General features: G+C 41.6%; 1 protein-coding gene and 1 long non-coding RNA gene across 7 annotated transcripts in view; one reads left to right on the forward strand and one right to left on the reverse strand.

Annotated features, from left to right (window-relative positions):
• STK32B (serine/threonine kinase 32B) overlaps positions 1-21,244 on the forward strand; it is a 393,226-nt gene that overhangs the window by 206,516 nt on the left and 165,466 nt on the right. The window lies entirely within an intron of this gene.
• On the reverse strand, positions 8,654-10,354 carry LOC121038592 (uncharacterized). The gene is made up of 2 exons (XR_005794406.1): positions 9,075-10,354; positions 8,654-8,802 (listed from the first exon to the last, which is right to left on the reverse strand). It is a non-coding gene; the product is annotated as an uncharacterized LOC121038592 (long non-coding RNA).

A 21,244-nucleotide genomic window follows, 5' to 3' on the forward strand; every position in this document is an offset into this window, starting at 1 on the left:
AGTGGTTGAACCACTACCTTCACTGTATGTTTACCTTTCGCAGTGAGATTTTTTCTTTCATATGTTTTCTTATTTCTAATAATGGGATTTTCCTTTCTAATTAAAGACATACTTTTAATATTTCTATAAAGCCAGTTTAGTGATGATGAAGTACTTTAGCTTTTTGCTTGTCTGGGAAACTCTGTGTCCCTTGCAATTCTCAATTCTAGCTTTTCCAGGTAGTATATTCTTGCTTGTTTTTTTCCTTTTTTTTCCCCCCCCGCACTTTGAGTATATCATGTATATCCCTTTTGGCCTACAAAGTTTCTGCTGAGAAATCAACTGACAGTTTTATGGGGTTGGTTGATACATAACTACTTGCTTTTCTTTTGCAGCTGTGTGTGTGTGTGTGTGTGTGTGTGTGTGTGTGTGTGTGTGGTGTGAAATCAAAATATTTACTCAGATTTATGGACTCAATCCATGGAATTTACTTAAGAATCACTGACTTTCTTTATTTTTTTTTTAGAATTTATTTATTTATTTATTTGATATAATTTATTGTCAAATTGGCTAACATACAATGTGTAAAGTGTGCTCTTGGTTTTGGGGATAGATTCCCGCAATGAATCACGGGAATCTTGCAACTTTTAATATTCTCTTCATATCTTTAACTTTTGACATTTTAATTATTATGTGTCTTGGTGTGGATCTCTTTGGGTTCATCTCTTTTGGGAATCTTTGTGCTTCCTGGACCCAGATGTCTGTTTCCTTACCCAGGTTAGGGAAGCTTTCAGCTATTATTTCTTCAAATAAGTTTTCTGCCCCTTTCTTTCTCTTCCTTGTGCTTCTGAGACCCTTAAATGTGAATGTTCTGTGCTTGATGTTGTCTCAGAAATCCTTCAAACTATCTATTTTTTTAATTTTTATTTCTCTTGCTGTTCAGTTTAGGTGATTTTCACCACCCTGTCTTTCAGATTGCTGATCATTCTTCTGCATCATCTAATCTGTTGTTTATTCCCATTTCTATTGTTACATTTTTCAGCTCTGATTGGTACTTTTTTATGTTTTCTCTTTGTCTGAACTTCTGACTCTGTTTATCCATTCTTGTCACAACTTTAGTAAGCATCTCCACAACCATTGCTTTGAACTCTTTACTGAGTATATTGCTTATCTCCATTTCATTTACTTCTTTTTCTGAGATTTTGTTTTATTCTTTCATTTGGAACACATTCCTCTATCTCCTCATTTTGCCAGACTCTCTGTATTTTTGTGTGTTAGCTGTTTAGCTACATCTTCTAATCTGGAAGGAGTGGTCTCATGTAGGAGATGTCCTATGGGGCTCAGAAGCACTATCCCCTCTGTCCACCAGAGCAGGGTGCTCCAAACATGTCTCTTGTGTGGGCCACATGGACCCTCCTGTTGTGACGGAGTCATAAGTACTGTGGGTATGCTGGTGGGCAAGGGTGGCCCATGACCCAGCTGGCTTCAAGGCCCAGCTGTGGCTGCTGTGGGCATGCTGGTGGGTAGGGTTATCATCCTGTTGGCTGCAAGGCCTGGCCAAGGCACAAGGTCATGCAGGGCTCTCAACAGGATGCACTCCTGGGCACTAGCAGTGGGAGGATTTGGAATAGCATCTGCCACCTCCGAGATCAGCAAGGCACAAGATAACAAAAATGGCAGCTAAAATGGCTGCTTCTGGAGTCTCAGTCCCCAGAGAGAGGCCCACTTGCTTTCTTCCTCTTAAGCAGGCACTTCAAGATTAGTAGGTACTTCTCCTTCACCTATAGCCTATGTACTTTTTGATACTTGCACTGGTTTCTGGGTCAAGTGAATCTCTGCACAAGCCCTTGAAGAACAGGATTTTCCTTTTCCTTATGTTCCATAGTTTTCCTGGACATTCTCCCCACTGGTTTTCAAAGCCAGCTGTTGTGGGGGCTTGTCTCTCCTGTGCAGGATCTAAGGGTTGGGGTGCCTACTGTGGATCTTGAATCTCTCGCTCCTCGGGGAAAGTTCTATTCCTTTGAGATCCCTCGTGGCCATGGAATTCTGGGCCTGTGGTTTGGTTTTGTTTCTTAGCATGACTGTATCTCTGCCTCTTCTACCCATGTTGGTCTGCCCCTTGTGCTGGGGGCTCTGTTCATCAGTTTCTTTGTTCCCTTCAGAGGGAATTGTTCCATACGTAGTGTTAGGTGTATTGTGTCCGTGGGAAGGGGGGAGTTCAGGAGCTTCCTGCGTGACCATCTTGAGTCTACTCTTCCCACACAAATTTTAATATGTCATATTTTCATTATTATTCAGTTCAAATTACTTTATAATTTCCATGGTAATTTCCACTTGACTCATGAATTTTTGAGAAGTATATTTTTACATTTCCAAACATCTGGGGGTTTTCTAGTTAATATTTCCTTATTAAGATTGAGTTTAATTTAAGCGTAGCCAGCATGTGGTCTATATGGTTTCGGTAGACTTAACCAGAGTCGGGTCTTGCCGTCTGACCTCACATGTGCTATGTTCTTTGATAGAGTTTTTCATATTTTTCCCCATTTTGTAAAGATTACAAAACATAAAGGTAAAAGATAAGACTCATGAAATGAAATGGGTGTTATGCTCCTGGCTTTTCTTTAATGTTTTGTTCAAGCCTCGCTAAATGTTCCATATATAGACTTCTCAGTTTATTCCTAGTTGCCATCATTCACTAAATACATATTTATGGAGCACCTTCCACACCGTAGGCACTGAGTAAAGAGGTTGGAGATCCCAGGGAGTAAATAAGACGTCATCCCAGATTTCACAGCCCAGTGGGGCAGACTGACATTAATTAAATAATCAGCATAATGGTGTGCTACTTTAAACTGAGGTAAGAGCTCTGAGGAAAATGCACACAGTTCTCTGGGATCATATACCAAGGGAATATTGCCTGTTCAGGGTTGGTTGGGGAGGGGGCAGGTCTGTTACATATCAAGTTGTCATTGTGTGTAGAAAAACTAATGGGATTTGGTGTGTAAAAGACAACATTAATAGCTTGCATCAGCAAAGGTTTTGTATTATTTTGAGACCATTACAATCATATGCTTTTCTCCTTCTGTTAATTAATAATCACCTTATAGAATTTTTAAAAAATTTACTCTTAAATTAAGGGATAGCAGACATAAAGCAAACTACGTTAATCTTAACCGTACAGCTGAATGAATTTTTACATATGTATGTACTTCAGTGACAATCACCCAAATCAACATGTGGAGTAGGACATCTGGGAGGCTCAGTCGGTTAAGCGTCTGACTTCAGTTCAGGTCATGATCTCACGGTTCATGTGTTTGAGCCCCTCATCAGGCTCTGTGCTCATAGCCCGGAGCCTGGAGCCTGCTTTGGATTCTGTGTCTCCCTCTCTGCCTCTCTCTCTCTCTCAAAAATAAATACAAAAAAAATTAGAGAAAAGATGTGGAGCATTATCACCATCCCAGAAGTTTCCCTCAAGTTCCTTTCCAGTCAATACCCCACTAAGAGGTTATTGCTTTCTCAGTCTGTATCATTAGATGTTTGTGTGTCCTCTTTTTTACACTTGTATGATAGAATCATGGGATACATATTCTTTTGTTTGCTTTTTTCTCTAAACATAATGTCTTTGAGATTCACCTGTCATATCACAGTTCTTTTCCACTGCTGCGAACTGTTCTTTTGTATGATTATTTGTTTAATGATTCTACTACTGATGGAACTTGGGTTGCTTATAACTTGGAGCTGTTGTGAATATTCTCATCCATGGCAGACACGTGTGTTCATGTCTCCTGGGAAATTTGTACATCATAGGGTGTTGTTGAAAGGAGTGTAGTATGCATGGTACGTAAGGCGTGTGAGGATGTTGTGAGCCCCAGTGTCATGTGGTATGTGAATGTTACTGCAGTTGTCTATTACTCTGAGATTAGAGGAAGAAAACTGGAGACTTTGAGCTCTGGAGATGACACTTGATCTCATTAGGCCTCCCATCCGTGTTTTAGGTGCAGTCACGGAGCCAGAGAGAGAACGTGCCACCCCTGGGAACACCCAGGAATTTGCCGATGGTTCACCTCGCAAACTTGTCCTTTGTGAAATTCAATTGACAGAAAGTTTTGCAGACTGAATACTATTGACAGAGTGTCCATACTTGGACTTCCAGGAGGAGGACTTGAGGTTTTCTAGGGAAGTGGGGGGCATGGAGCAGGAAGGAGTTTGATACATAGAAGCGTGGACCCATGGTGAGCGTCCATCAGGGGCCCTCCTTCTGACCCCACCCTTCTTTCCCACCTCTCCACCAAATCCTCCAGCAGGTGTCCTTCGGTGCAGACTTAGATTACCGCAAATTCTCTGGCGGCCCAGCTGCTCTCTGTCTGAGTGCTTGTTCACCACTTTTCTAACTTTACCTTCGGACATGCTGTCCCCTGAGTGAGTGACTCTCTCACTGGGTTCCTACAAGCCGTATGTTAGCTGAACTCAATTTGGACACACAGTGGATTGGCTCCCCTGATGCATGCCCCATTGAACCTGACCTCCTTCAGAATGCATGCATGTAGTCGTTAGTTTCCTGTCTCCTTCCTGGTGAGGTGGTAAGACCCGTGAGGGTGCGGGTTGTGCCTGTCTTTACCCCACTCAATCCTCGGCTGCTAGTACGGAGCCTCATGCAGGAGGGAATGGAACTGCCTCTATGAATGGCCCAAAGCAGACACCCAAGGAATGAGTGAGTGAATGAATGAATGAGCAAGTGAACGAATGCCAGGTGCTGCCCAGAACATGCAGCTCCTCTCCAGTCCACCATAACCATTCTCTTCTAGGCACCATCACCTCAGCCTTTAGTGGTCTCCCTACTTCTGTCCATGGCCTCCTGCAGTCTCTTGTCAACACAGTAGCCAATGGGACCTTTTTACCTCATATCATGTCAGTCTTCTTCTCAGAATCCTTCAGTGGCTCCCATGTCATTGACCCAGCAATAGCACTGCTAGGAATCTACCCAAGGGACACAGGAATGCTGATGCATAGGGGCACTTGTACCCCAGTGTTTATAGCAGCACTTTCAACAATAGGCAAATTATGGAAAGAGCCTAAATGTCCATCAACTGATGAATGGATAAAGAAATTGTGGTTTATATACACAATGGAATACTACGTGGCAATGAGAAAGAATGAAATATGGCCTTTTGTAGCAACGTGGATGGAACTGGAGAGTGTGATGCTAAGTGAAATAAGCCATACAGAGAAAGACAGATACCATATGGTTTCACTCTTATGTGGATCCTGAGAAACTTAACAGAAGACCATGGGGGAGGGGAAGGGGGAAAAAAAGTTAGAGAGGGAGAGAGCCAAACCATAAGAGGCTCTTAAAAAAACTGAGAATAAACTGAGGGTTGATGGAAAGTGGGAAGGAGAGGTGGGTGGGTGATGGGCATCGAGGAGCGCACCTATTGGGATGAGCACTGGGTGTTGTATGGAAACTAATTTGACAATAAATTTCATATTTAAAAAAAAAAAAAATATATATATATATATATATATATATATATATATATATATATATATATATATAAAATGAGGAAGAATGTTGGCCAAGGGGTCAGACTTTGAGTTCAAATACCCGTTCCTCTGTATTGGCTGTGTGACTGTGCTAAGTTACTTTGCGTCTCTGTGCCTACGGATGAGTTCACTGAGAATACTAAATAGGAAGCACTTAGAGCAGTGCCACAGCATAGTTAGTGCTTAATAACTGTAGTTATTGGCGTGGAGAGGATGGAGTCAGAGAAGAAAAACAAAAATGGTGACATTATTGACAAGTATCAGAGCTTCAGGGTGAAAAGTACAGGCTGTACAATGCTGGGCTCAAGTCCTGGTTTGCCATTTACCTGCTGTGTGACCTCAGGCAGGTTATGTAACCTTGCTGAGTCTCAGTTTCCTCCTCGCACTTTGGAAGAGTCATAGTTTGTTCCTTGCAGGTTTGGGGAGAATTGTGTAATTTGAACAGTGCACAACACACACCGAGCTCTCAGTAAGTGTTGTTGATTTGTGTCTGTTTTACTAGCTTCCGTATGCTAGCCAGGTTTACAGAACTTGCCTCCCCGCCCCCTCCTGGTTTCCTGTCTCAAACTTTACACATATAAGATAAATTCTTGAACTTCTACTGGAACAGTTTCTTTTGAAGGCACCTTTCTCTCAATAGAGGCAGCCTTGACTCCCCCATCTGAGGCCCCACATGTCAGGCTTATCCTTGATTCTTTTCTTTTGCACCCCACACCCAATCCATAGGAAACCGTGTCTTTCTCTTTATGATGTCCAGAGTCCAGTCACTTCTCACTGCCTCCCAGCTCCCATCATCCAAAGCACCATCATCTCTCCCCTCGGTGGTTGTCACAGCCTCCTGCCTGTTCGTCCTGATTCTTCCCTGGCCCGTGTCGGTCCATTCCCAGTGCAGTGTGCAGAGCAATCCCATTAAGACCTCAGCCAAGTCACGTTCCTCCTCCGCTCGCCACCCAACGAGCTAAGGCCAAACCCCAGCGTGCTCTGGCCCTGTGGTCGCTCCGGCTCATCTTCCATTTTGCTCGGTCTCTTCCAGGCTTGCTGGCTTCTGTTCCTCAGGCATGATAAGCACATGCCTGCTGCAGGGCATTTGCACTCGCTGTGCCTTCTTTCTAGAATGCTCTTCTCTCAGTTGTTTGCAGGGGTTCCCCCCCCCCATTCCTTCAGGTTTTCACTTAGATGGCACCTTCTCAAGGAGACCTTGCCTGGCCACCCCAGCTAAAACGGCAACCCCAAAATTCTGCACATACCCCTTAAATTTTTCCCTATAGCACCTAATAATGACATATTTAGTTTCATCTTTTTACTGACTGTCTACCTTATTTAGAGTGAAGCTTCAGGGTGCCTGGGGGACTCAGTCAGTTGAGCGTCCTGCTTTGGCTCAAGTCCTGATCTCATGGTTTGTGGGTTCGAGCCCTGCGTTGGGCTCTGTGCTGACAGCTCAGAGCCTGAAGCCTGCTTTGGATTCTGTGTCTCCCTCTCTCTCTGCCCCTCCCCCACTTGTGCTCTATCTCTCTCTCTCTCTCAAAAATAAAACATTTTTTTAAAAATTAAAAATATATATAGTGCAATCAACACTGTACAGAGACGTAAACAGGCCTTCCAGACTCAGAACTTAACTCTGCCTGGGACAATCAGGAGAGGCTTCTCAGAGGAGGTACTGTTCGTTCTGAAGCTATTGGAGAAGTTGGAGCTCTCTAGGCTGCCAAGTTTCTTTCTTTCTTTTTTTATTTAATAGTGTTTATTTACTTGTGTGTGTGTGTGTGTGTGTGTGAGAGAGAGAGAGAGAGAGAGAGAGAGAGAGAGAGACGGACAGATGGAGTGTGAGCAGGGGAGGGGCAGAGAGAGAGGGAGACACAGAATCTGAAGCAGGCTCCAGGTTCTGAGCTGACAGCGCAGAACCCGACGTGGGGCTCGAACTCACGAACGGTGAGATCATGACCTGAGCCGAAGTCAGACGCTCAACCGACTGAGCCACCCAGGCACCCCGAGGGTGCCAAGTTTCAAGGGGCCTCTGGTACGGGTGACTGTTATGATGCAACAGCAGAGAGTTGGGGAAGCAAATGGCTTATTTGGAAGGAAAGATGTTTCACACATGTCAGACAGCCGAGGTGGTGCACAAGTCAAGAGAGGTAGTCTGTGTTGCAAGTTGTTTCTTAGGTCACGGAATCTGAGGTAGAAATTAGCAAGGGGGAGCTTTATTAGGGAGCACCTGATTAGGGAATGCCCTGGGGATCAGCTTCTGGGGAGGGGAGCGGAAGGAAGGAAGGAAGGAAGGAAGGAAAGAAGGAAAGAAAGAGAAAGAAAGAAAGAAAGAAAGAAAGAAAGAAAGAAAGAAAGAAAAAGAAAGGAAGGAAAGGAAGGAAGGAAGGAAGGAAGGAAGGAAGGAAGAAAAGAAAGAAAGAAAGAAAAAGAAAGAAAGAAAAGAAAGGGCTGAACAGAGGAGCATCTGGCTTGGGTGCAATCTTAATGAAGCCTCACGTGACCCCCTGGGCATTCTGAAGCTGGTCAGCTCTTCGGAGGTATCCCGAGTTGGGGGTGACAGGGCCAGGATTTTATGCCCACGCTTTGGCCCGTCAGTGGTTGTGGGCTCCCCCAGCAGGGGTGACTTTGGTTAAAGCAGCTCTTTTTAGCTGAGGCAATTCTAAAAACAGCTGATGGTTGGTGGCAGACAGCAGTTAGAGGGGAGAGTGCTGTCCTCTGTGGGGGTCTGTGTCCTGGCCTCCATCACTGCAGCCTGGCCCTACACAGGAAGACTCTGCCCTGCAGGCTGCAGAGAGCCATCAACAGCCTGTGAACATGGAAAAGACATGCTTCCAGATTTATTTGTTAGAGCCTCTGTGGCTCAGGTGGAGGAGAGAGGAAGGAAGCAGTGAGATCGGTTAACAACTTATGGCTTCTTGGGTGAGTGCTGATGAGGCCCTTAGCAACGCAGGCTCCAGTGGAAACACAGGTTTCTGGATAAATGAGAGTACTAAGTCACCATTCCTTAAGGGCCTGCCGTGCATCAGACTCTTGAACCTGTTGTCAGCTTTCACAGTAATTATGCCAAGTATGCGTTTTTACACAGGATGAAATTGAGGATCAGAGTGGTTCCGTTTCTTAAAAAAAAAAAAATCACACAGTAGTAAAGAACCAAGCTAGGAATAAACCCCGATTTTATCGTGCTTAACATGCCTCACTGTTTGTTATGAATCAGCACCTAGGACAGCTCCCCAAACATGGTAGATGCTCAGAGTGGTAGTCATTGTATTGTTCTCCTCACTGCTCTCGCCAGCGCGTTATCTGGATAAAATGTAGCAGATGTGCATTTCATTAGCAGAACCAGCACTGAGGATTGCTGACAGCTAATGATGATCCTGACGGTATTAGCAGCACACATATTCAAATGCAATTAAAAACTACCAATATAATAATCAAATGCAAATGAGCAGCACCAACAATTACTCGTGCATATACAAATTAGTACACGCAGTAATTTAGCGGAAGGCATAACGCGATCCTTTTCATTGCCTCTAACAAATTGCTGATTCCCCGTCCCCCCCCCGCCTCCTTACCCTCCTCTTCTCTGCTAACAGTTTCCTCTCAGTATTTGTCCACTCTCTCTGTTGGCAGACACGAGTCTAATTAGCTGGACTCTTTCAGAGCCAGGAGGCATCCTGTCACAGCTCAGAGGAGGGGCTGGCACTGTTGCCTGCCTAGAGCTGGTGGACAGAAGCACTGGAGAACGTAGTATCCTCTCTTGCTGGAAAGTAATGCTGCTCGTGGAAAATGTTGACCATCCTCTTGAGCAAATATTTGTTGAACAACCCCTGTGTGCCAGGCCCTGTGCTGGGTACCAGGAAGGCGGAGGTGGAGGTGCATTGGTTCATGTCTTTGGTTATTTATCTGCTAATTACTTGCTGACCTCCTGGTGCATGTTAGCATCTGGGCCAGGCGGCGGGGACACAGAGAGGAATAAAATAAGGCTGATGTTTTTAGTGAACTCACGGTCTTTTGGAGGAAAGCAGAGAATCAAATAGGTAACTTCCACACAGCATGTTGCATGAACAGTAGAGGTTAGGATTAGGTACTAAGGTTGTGTGTGCGGTGCACCTGCCAAAGGCTTGAGCTGCCTGTGATAGGATCCTAGAACTTCCTCTTACAAGTTGGGTGACAGCGGCCACACTGACTACCCACTCTGTGCATACTTACAGTAGTGATGTCAACAGAACTGACTCACAAAGGTGGGTGTGAGATTAAATGAGTCAGTACTCAAACAGCACTTAGCACAGAAGCCAGCACATGACAAGTGCTCAGTTAATGTGATCATGTCCTTATCACTGCTTTTGGAACTCAGAGGAGGGAAGGGCTGCCCCTCTACCCTAGGAGTTACTGAGTTCAGAAAGGCAAGAGAACGTCTGAGACAGGGCAGTACCTTGCGCTTGTCTTGTGGAAGGAACATACTCTGCCACTTACTGGGTCCGTGTCTGAAGCAATTTGACCCTGAATTTTTGCCTGTGTAAAGTGTGGATGAGAATACAGGCAATCCTCATTATTCATGGATCCTGTATTTGCAAATCTGCCTACTCACTAAAATTTATTTGAAACCCCCAAACCCATATTTATGGCACTTTCATGGTCCTTAATGGATATGAACAGAAAGAAAAAAAAATTGAGTCAACCTGGCATGCAAGTTCCCAGCTGAGGTTTAACAAGGGGACACTCTGCTTTGTTTCAGCTTCCATACTATCAACAAGTGTCCTTCTTGGAGTCTCCTTTGGGCCACACTTTTCACAGGTGTATGCTTTTTATTGTTGCTGTTATTTTAAATGGCCCCCAGCCTAGTGCTGCAATGCTGTCCAGTGTTCGTAATCACAAGAAGGTTAAGATAGGACTGACAGAGTGTTGCCTGTGTTAGAGAAGTGTCATTCAGGCATGAGGTATGGTGGGCTTGGCTGTGAGTTCAGTGTTAATGAATGATACATATTTGAAAGGTATCTTTAAACAGAAACTCACAAAAGCATGGTTATGAATTGATTGGTTGCTGAGAATGTTGTGGCCAGAGGCTCACAGGAACCTAACTCTGTAGAAGCAGTGCTTTGGTATTCATTAATTCCATGTTGACAGCAACTTCATAAGGACCACGAATGATGACAATCGGCTACATCTTCTTTGCAGCCATATTACGGGGACTAGTGTGGTACAGAAAGCACCCAGCACAGTGCCTGGCTGGGATCAGGCTCTCAGGGAGTCTGTTTAAACTGACAATAGCTTTACACATAAAGGAACTGAAATCCAAAGAGCCAGTGGAGTTCATAATAGCTCCCAAGCTAGAGCTTCTTTCCCAGCTCAGTGCTGGTTGGGGAATCTATTATATGCTTTACCTATTAAAATCTATAGTTTCCAGCAGACATATAATTTGTTTAAATGTTTTAGGGAAATATATATATAATTGCACCTATTGTAAATGTACAGCTTGATTAATTGAACACATTCATGTAACCAGCATTCAGATCATGAACGAGATATTACTGGCATTGTGGGAGCCCTTCTTACAGCCCTTAACCTCGCTGACCCTTTCCCAAGGGCACCATTAGCCTGACATCCAAAGCATAGACAACTTCTATCCGTTTTGTGCACTTTATATAAAATGGAAGCACAAAGCATGTTCTGTTCAGTCTCTGGCTTTTTTTGTTTAACACTATGTTGGAAAATTCACCCGTATTGCTGCTTTAACAAGCAGCATTCTGTATTTTGTGCAGCAAAATGTATTTTGTGCATTTTTATTGCTGAGTAGTGTGCTATCATGTGGACATGCCACAGTTATTTTACTATGAAAATTCTATAGGTGGTTTCCAAATTTGGGCTATTAACAGATAGCACTGCTATGTGCTTTCTGGTATGTCTTTGATTGAACATAAGTGCAAACAAAAAATTCCATTTAAAAGTATAAAAGTGAAGACTTCTGGTCCAGATAAAATGGCATAGACTCATTTATTCCCACTTAGCAAGGACTAAGTACAACTATAAGTCCTGGGAATAATAGAAGATAATTAAAAGATATCTCTGAAAAGTGTTAAGAAGAAGGAAAACTGGTTTGGGAGCCAGGGAAAAGGAACAGCACAGCAGCAGAATGTCTTTTGTTCCTCATCTAATGAACAAGGTGACCCAGACTCTGTCTCCTGACCTCCAACCTAAAAACAGCAGGCATTCCAGGCTCATTTCCCTCCTGGGCTAAATATACACAGTAACCACAGCAGAACTGGTGAGGAGGAATCAGTCACCAATCAGAAGCCCCACTAAGATAAGTGGCCAGGAGAGGTGCTTTCCTTCACTGCAAGGCCTGAGACCCATCCCTGGAGGAGAAGGACCAAACTGCTGGGAGCAGCAGGTAGTCTGGTCCAGTAAGTCTCTTTATCTTTGTGGGCCCAAGGTTCCCTCCCTCACCAAGAGACACCCAGTTTCTGGTCTAGAGAAGCTCCTTCTATCCCCTCAGGAACCACAGCAAGGAACCATGGGAACCCCAGCAGCATCAGATGAATCAGGCAGACCCAAACATTGCAAAGGCTCTGAAAACCAAAATGTCACTGGAATCACAGTCTGAAAAAGAATACCAAGACCCGCCTGCATGCTAAATCTAAACAGGGTGACGATCTCCCGGAATAAAATATTTAAATACAACCCAGAGTCTCCTAGTAAAAGATGACAAGTATAAGACGACATGCCCATGATACAATCGGAATTCTCCCATTGTACCAAGAACCAGGAAAATACAACTTGAATAAGAAAGACAATCAAATTATGCCAAAGGTGAGATGAATCAGATGTTGACATTATTAGATAAAGATATTAAAGCAGCCTTCATAAAAATGCTTCAGCAATCAATGACAAATTCTCTTGAAACAAATGAAAAGTAAAATAGAAAGTCTTAGCTAGGAAACAGAAGTCATGAAAAAGGACCAAAATAAATTATAGAACTAAAAAATACAGTAACACAAATTACAAAGTCACTGGGTGGACTCAAGGTGTCAGAGATTAGAATCCCTGAACTTGAGGACAAATCAGTAGAATTCACCCAATCTGGACATCAGAGAGAAAGTAGACTCAAACAATGTTTTTTAAAGAAGAAAAAGACAAGGTTCCAGAAGGAAATGGGAAAGAGAATGTGCCTGAAAGAATAATTGAAGAAAAAATGGCTGATTTTTTCCAAAATTTGACAAAGGACCTAAACAATGAAACTGTGAGAACCTCCAAATAGGATAAACACAGAGAAACCCACACCAAGGCACATCATGAATTTCTGAAACTAAGACAAAGAAAAAATCTTGAGAGCAGTGAGAGAACAATGTCATATTACCTATAGGGAAGCACTGATCAGAGTGTCAGCAGGTTGGTCCTCTGGAACCGTGGAGGGGAGAGGGAAGTGGCACAAGTTTGTTCAAGTGAAGAAAGGAAAAAATGGTCACTGCCCATTCTATAACCAATAAAGCTGTCTTTCAGGAATGAGAGGGAAAGAAAGACTTTTTCAGATGGAGTAAAACCAAAATAATTGTTAATGAGCAGTCATGCCCTTAAGGGTTAGCTTAAGAAATTCTCCAAACAAAAAGGAAATGATAAAAGAATTTTTGAGCACCAGGAAGAGTTAATAATGCAGAAATATGGGTGTGTATAATAGGCTATCCTTTTCCTCAGGAGTTTTATAAATCATATTTGGTGATTATAGCAAAAATTACAACACCATCTGATACTCAAGACAATGATATTTAAAATGGGTAAGGTAAAGGAGCCTAAAAGGAAAGTGTGAGGTTTCTACCCTACACCGAAGTAGTAAAATTATGATAACAGTAGACTGTGAGAAGTTATGTATGTATATTATACTAGCCACAGCGACCAGTAAGAAACTATGCAAAGAGGTACATTCTTTAAAACCATACATATAAGTAAAGATGAAACATTTAAAATGTTCAAGTAAGCCACAGGTAAGCAAGAAAAAAGGTAAACAAGAACCAGAAGTAACCCGAAAACAAAAATGTAGACTTAAGCATGAACATCTCAATAATTACCTTAATTGTCAATAGTTGAAGTACACCACTGAAAATGAAAAGGATGACAGAGTGCATAATAAAACACAATTCAACCATCTGCTGTTTTAACGAAACTCATTTTAAATACAGCAAAGGTTGGTTGAAAGTAAAAACATGGCAAAAGATGTACCTGGCAAACATTAATTAAAAAGAAAGAATGACTATGTTAACATTTGATAAAGTAGACTTTAGAGCAAAGAATTTTTTTTTTTTGCGTCAAGGAGGAGCCTGACATAAGCATAAAAGAATCAATCCAGCATGAATACATGACAAACTTAAATATGTATGCACCAAACAACAGAAACTCAAAACACACGAAACAAAATCTTATGTAGCTGGAAGGAGAAATGGACAAATCTATAATTATAGTTGGGGACTTCCACATCCCTCTCTTACTATAACTCCCTTTCAAAAATCAGGAAGGACATAGAAGATATGAACAAAACATTTAATCAGCAGAATCCAATTGATGTACATAGAATATTCAACCACTAACAACAGCAAAATATGCTTTTTTTTCAAGCACTCATGGAAAATTTACCAAGATAAACTATACTTAGGGCAATGAAAAAGAATTACAATCATTTTGAATATAATTTGATTGTAATGGAATCAAACCAAAAATCAATAAAAAACACAAAAGGAAAATCTCAAACACTTGGAAGTTAAACAACAAACTCATTTATAACCCGTGGATCAATTAGTGAGTCTCAGAGACAACTTTTAAAATACATTTAACTGCCAATCCATGAGCACGGAATGTTTTTCCATTTCTTTATATCTTCTTCAATTTCCTTCATAAGCTTTCTATAGTTTTCAGCATACAGATCTTTTACATCTTTGGTTAGGTTTATTCCTAGGTATTTTATGATTCTTGGTGCAATTGTGAATGGGATCAGTTTCTTCATTTGTCTTTCTGTTGCTTCATTGTTAGTGTATAAGAATGCAATTGATTTCTGTATATTGATTTTGTATCCTGTGACATTGCTGAATTCATATATCAGTTCTAGCAGACTTTTGGTGGAGTCTGTGGGGTTTTCCGTGTATAATATCATGTCATCTGCAAAAAGTGAAAGCTTGACTTAATCTTTGCCAATTTTGATGCCTTTGATTTCCTTTTGTTGTCTGATTGCTGATGCTAGAACTTCCAGAACTGTGTTAGACAACAGCGGTGAGAGTGGATATCCTTGTTGTGTTCCTGATCACAGTGGGGAAGCTCTCAGTTTTTCCCCATTGAGGATGATATTAGCTGTGGGCTTTTCGAAAATGGCTTTTATGATGTTTAAGTATGTTCCTTCTATCCCGACTTTCTCAAGGGTTTTTATTAAGAAAGGATGCTGAATTTTGTCAAATGCTTTTTCTGCATCGCTTGACAGGATCATATGGTTCTTTTCTTTTATTAATGTGATGTATCACATTGATTGATTTGCAAATGTTAAACCAGCCCTGCATCCCAGGAATGAATCCCACTTGATCATGGTGAATAATTCTTTTTATATGCTGTTGAATTCAATTTGCTAGTATCTTATTGAGAATTTTTGCATCCATATTCATCAGGGATATTGGCCTATAGTTCTCTTTTTTTGCTGGGTCTCTGTCTGGTTTAGGAATCCAAGTAATGCTGGCTTCATAGAATGAGTCTGGAAGTTTTCCTTCCCTTTCTACTTTTTGGAACAGCTTGAGAAGGATAGGTATTATCTCTGCCTTAAACGTCTGGTAGAATTCCCCAGGGAAGCCATCTGGTCCTGGACTCTTATTTGTTGGGAGATTTTTGATAACTGATTCCATTTCTTTTCTGGTTATGGGTCTGTTCAAGTTTTCTATTTCTTCCTGTTTGAGTTTTGGAAGTGTGTGGGTGCTTAGGAATTTGTCCATTTCTTCCAGGTTGTCCAGTTTGTTGGCATATAATTTTTCATAGTATTCCCTGATAATTGCTTATATTTCTGAGGGTTTGGTTGTTATAATACCATTTTCATTCATGATTTTTATCTCCATTTTCTTTTTGAGAAGCCTGGCTAGAGGTTTATCAATTTTGTTTATGTTTTCAGAAAACCAACTCTTGGTTTCATTGATCTGCTCTACAGTTTTTTTAGATTCTATATTGTTTATTTCTGCTCTGATATTTATTATTTCTCTTCTTCTTCTGGGTTTGGGGTTTCTTTGCTGTTCTGCTTCTAGTTCCTTTAGGTGTGCTGTTAGATTTTGTATTTGGGATTTTTCTTGTTTCTTGAGATAGGCCTGGATTGCAATGTATTTTCCTCTCAGGACGGCCTTCGCTGCGTCCCAAAGCGTTTGGATTGTTGTATTTTCATTTTCCTTTGTTTCCATATATTTTTTAATTTCTTCTCTAATTGTCTGGTTGACCCATTCATTCTTTAGTAGGGTGTTCTTTAACCTCCATGCTTTTGGAGTTTTTCCAGACTTTTTCCTGTGGTTGATTTCAAGTTTCATAGCCTTGTGGTCGGAAAGCGTTGATGCTATGATCTCAATTCTTCTATACTTATGAAGGGCTGGTTTGTGACCCAGTATGTGATCTATCTTGGAGAATGTTCCATGTGCATTTGAGAAGAAAGTATATTCTGTTGCTTTGGGATCCAGAGTTCTAAATATATCTGTCAAGTCCATCTGATCCAATGTATCATTCAGGGCCCTTGTTTCTTTATTGGTCCTGTGTCTAGATGATCTATCCATTGTTGTAAGATGGGTATTAAAGTCCCCTACAGTTACCACATTCTTATCAATAAGGTTGCTTATGTTTGTGATTGTTTTATATATTTGGGGGCTCCCGTATTTGGCGCATAGAAGAATAAATATTGTTGAAATGTCAATACTATCCAAAGCTATCTAAACATTCAGTGCAATCCCAATCAAAATTGTACCAGCATTCTTTTTGAAGCTAGAACCAGCAATCCTAAAATTTGTATGGAAGCACAAAAGACCCCGAATTGCCAAAGTAATATTGAAGAAGAAAACCAAAGTGGGAGGCATCACAGTCCCAGACTTTAGCCTCTACTACAAAGCTGTAATCATCAAGACAGACTGGTTTTGGCACAAAAACAGATACAGAGACCAATGGAATAGAATAGAAACCCCAGAATTAGACCCACAAAAGTATGGCCAACTAGTCTTTGACAAATCAGGAAAGAACATCCAATGGAAAAAAGACAGTCTCTTTAACAAATGGTGCTGGGAGAGCTGGACAGCAACATGCAGGAGAATGAAACTAGACCACTTTCTCACACCATTCACAAAAATAAACTCAAAATGGATAAAGGACCTGAATGTGAAACAGAAAACCATCAAAACCCTAGAGGAGAAAGCAGGAAAAAACCTCTCTGACCTCAGCTGTAGCAATTTCTTACTTGACACATCCCCAAAGGCAAGGGAATTAAAAGCAAAAATGAACTATTGGGACCTCATGAAGAGAAAAAGGTTTTGCACTGCAAAGGGAACAATCAACATGACTAAAAGGCAACCAACGGAATGGGAAAAGATGTTTGCAAATGACATATCGGACAAAGGGCTAGTATCCAAAATCTGTAAAGAACTCACCAAACTCCACACCCAAAAAATAAATAATCCAGTGAAGAAATGGGCAGAAAACATGAATAGACACTTCTCTAAAGAAGACATCCAGATGCTAAACAGGCACATGAAAAGATGCTCAACGTCACTCCTCATCAGGGAAATACAAATCAAAACCACACTGAGATTCCACCTCACGCCAGTCAGAGTCGCTAAAATGAACGAATCAGGAGACTATAGATGCTGGAGAGGATGTGGAGAAACGGGAACCCTCTTGCACTGTTGGTGGGAATGCAAACTGGTGTAGCCACTCTGGAAAACAGTGTGGAGGTGCCTCAAAAAATTAAAAATAGATTCAGCAATAGCACTGCTAGGAATTTACTCAAGGGATACAGGAATGCTGATGCATATGGGCACTTGTACCCCAACGTTTATAGCATCACTTTCAACAATAGCCAAATTATGGAAAGAGGCTAAATGTCCATCAGCTGATGAATGGATAAAGAAATTGTGGTTTATATACACAATGGAATACTACGTGGCAATGAGAAAGAATGCAATCTGGCCTTTTGTAGCAATGTGGATGGAACTGGAGAGTGTTATGCTAAGTGAAATAAGTCATACAGAGAAAGACCGATACCATATGTTTTCACTCTTAATGTGGATCCTGAGAAACTTAACAGAAGACTGTGGGGGAGGGGAAGAAAAATAAAAGGTTAGAGAGGGAGGGAGCCAAACCATAAGAGACTCTTAAAAACTGAGAATAAACTGAGGGTTGACGGGGTGTGGGAGGGAGAGGAGGGTGGGTGAGGGGTTTTGAGGAGGGCACCTGTTGGGATGAGCACTGGGTGTTGTCAGTTGAGTGCTGACAGCTCAGAGCTGGGTGCTGACAGCTCAGAGCCTGGAGCCTGCTTCGGATTCTGTGTCTCCCCCTCTCTTTGCCCTTCCCCCACTCACACTGACTCTCTCTGTGTCTCGAAAAAGGAATAAATGTTAAAAAAATATTTTTTTAAAGAAGTCCCCAGGCCCAGAAAGTTACACTGGAGAATCCTACCGAACATTAAAGAAAACTTAACACCAACTTTACACAATCTTTTCCAGAAAAATGAAAGAGTGTAAAACACCTCCCAAGTGACCTTATGAGGCCTGTATTACCCTGATACCAAAACCAGACAAAGACAGTACAAACAAAGAAAACTACAGATCATTATTGCTCATAATGTAGACTCGAATGTCCTCAACAAAATAGTAGCAAATTGAATCCAGCAACGTCTAGAAAGAACCATACACTGTGACTAAGTGGAGTCCGTCTCAGGCATGCACAGTTCAGCATGCAGCATTAAATTAGTCAATATACCTTACCATGTAAAGAACCTAAAGAAGAATAATTTTATGATCTTTCAACTGATACAGAAAAAGCACTTAAGGAAGTCTCGTATTCATTCATAATAAAGACCATCAGCAAGTTAGGAATAAAGAGAAACTACTTGACTGGATAAAGAACATTAAAAAAAAAAAACCCAGCATCTAACACCAAACTCATGGCAAAATGGATTTAGGAACCCACACATAGAATAAAACTATATAGAACTAAACATACACACAGATGAGTACAAGTAAAGTAGGTGTTTTATATCAATGTCTCCACCAGGTTTTGATATCACACTGTAGTATTGTAAAATGTTACTATTTGGGGGACACTGGGTAAGGGCCACATAGGATCTCTCCATATTTTATCCCTTAGAGCATCATATAAATCTAAAATTATTCAATAAACTTTAAATTAAAAATTGCAAATGTCATCTAATGATAGAATTCTCTGGAGAAGACTCTGGGTTTGTATTGTATTGAGAAGAAGCTATTTCAAACTTAAGAACAGAAGAGGTTGGGACATCAAGGACTTAGTTTTGCTTAAGAAGGTGTGACTAAGCACTCTTGATGAAATTCTTGTGAAACGAGCACTTCTCCTTCATGCCTGCTCAGTGTGCCCTGTGTCATACCCATGCCACCAAATATCCTCCTGTTTTTCACTCATGGGCTGTAAATGTATCACGTATTTAATTTTATGTTTGGTCAATGTACATGTCCACTGGTCGTAGTACAATCAAGTGGCATTGAGCACTGCTGAAATTACTTTTATGTTTGCTTCTTTGTGGTCTCCCCCTCCTAAATGAAGGCTCCCTGAGGACAGGGTTTTGTCTTTTCTGCTCAGAGATGTATTCCCATCATTCAGAACAGTGACCAGTACAGAATATGGGCTATTTCACTATCTTTCTCCATTTTCTGGGATGCTAATTTTTTCCAATCTGAGGTGCGGCTGAGGTTTGTGATAGGCAATCTTCTGCAGATTCTCCCTGCGTCTCTGAGATGTAGAAATGTTTCACCTTTTCTTTTGCTGATGTCTTAGAGTTTTCACTTGTTCAAGTTTTTATGTTAAATTCCTGTGAGACAAATAGTGTGAATTTAGGCTTCCAGCTACATTTGATACAGACTTTTTTGGTTCTTGCAGACTTCTCCCACTTTTCCAGAGTGGATGGCAAGGTTTTTGGGTTTTGTTTGTTTGTTTATTTTATCTTTGTTGTTTTCATTTTTGTTGGGTTTTGTTGTGGGTTTTGTGTTTTTTGGGTTTTTTTTTTTTTTTGGCATTTCCCCATGTGTATGGGAGGTGATTTAAGTGTTTTCCTTAAATCATGCAACCCTACAAGACCCCCTGCCTCATGGAGCATTCCATCCTATTTTCTTACATTTAATGTGGGCCTAACACTCCATCTCCTTCCCCCATTTGGACTAATTCTACCTTACCTTGAAGGTCGATTCTCTGTGAGCCTTTTGACTTCATCTCCCACTCAGCCTCTGACGTGGAGATCCCACTCGGTTTCTGGCACTTGCCTTCTTTAACTTTCTTCCTTTTGAACTTGTGCAGATTGTTTAGAAGTTTGGGTTATTTTTTTTTATTCAGAACGTACATCTCCTTGGGTTGGGAGAACATTCACCCCATGTCACCTTAGTCTCCTGGCTCTTTCTCTCAGTCTTCCTTCTTACAGTTGTCCCCTAACATAAAGAGTGTCAGCCGAAACCACATACGCCCAAACCTCCAATACGTCTCTGAGCCAAGCAACCCGTGAGCCAGGTGCTCAGGCTTAAGGAAAAAAAGCAGAAAACTGAGCCAAGCCCCAAAGTACAGCTGTTCAAAGGCCAAGATGTCCACAGGGAACAAAGCTCAATGAAAGGAATTGTTGGCTGCCTCTGGCTTATGTTCAGTGCCTATGGTCTTGAGTGGGAGGTGTTTCCTGAACTGATGAGAATAGATACTCAGGATTTTAATTAGTACATAAGGCAACAAAATTCTCAGCAGGGAAAGAATGACCTTTTAAAACTCAAATATGCTGGTGTCCCTTCACTGATTCAGATTTTTGATTCGCTCCCCATGGCTTTCAGGATGTGGTACAAATCCCTAGACTGGCCATGAAGGCCCTTCGTGTTTTGACCACATCCACCTCTCCTGTCTTGGCTCCTTCACTCCACTGGCATCCTGTGCCCTGGCCTCAGAGGATGGCTGGTGTTCCCCAAATGCCTGCCCTGTGCTTTCTCCCCATGGCTTCATGTCTCCTATCCTTTCTGCTTTTCCCCTCTCACGTCGTAAGGAAGCCCCCCTTTCTCCAAGACCAAGCTAAACGTGTGTAATAATATAAATGGTTTTAAACAACTTAAAACAATTGTGAATGACCCACGAGGTTGGTTAAACACAGGATACAGCTTCTAGTGTGGAATCCAACACAGCCATTAAAGATGGCCATGTGGACTCATAGAGAGGCAGGAAGACCTACCAGCAATACCTGGTTAAGTATTTTTTAAGTTTATTGATTTATTGATTTTGAGAGAGAGAGAGAGAGAGAGAGAGAGAGAGAGAGAGAGAGAGAGAGAATATCCCAAGCAGGCTTCACACTGTCAGTGCGGAGCCCGACATGGGGCTTGAACTCACGAACTGCAAGATCATGACCTGAGCCGAAATCAAGTTAGGTGCTTAACAACTGAACCACCTAGGCGCCCCTCTGGTTAAGTATTTTTAACAGCATGTGTCATATGATCCCATTTCACATCAAACACATGGAAAGCGTGTAAGATGGGAAGATCTG

Source organism: Herpailurus yagouaroundi, unplaced genomic scaffold, assembly GCF_014898765.1.
Source record: "Herpailurus yagouaroundi ecotype Mexico unplaced genomic scaffold, PumYag 28, whole genome shotgun sequence".
Lineage (NCBI taxonomy): Eukaryota > Metazoa > Chordata > Mammalia > Carnivora > Felidae > Herpailurus > Herpailurus yagouaroundi.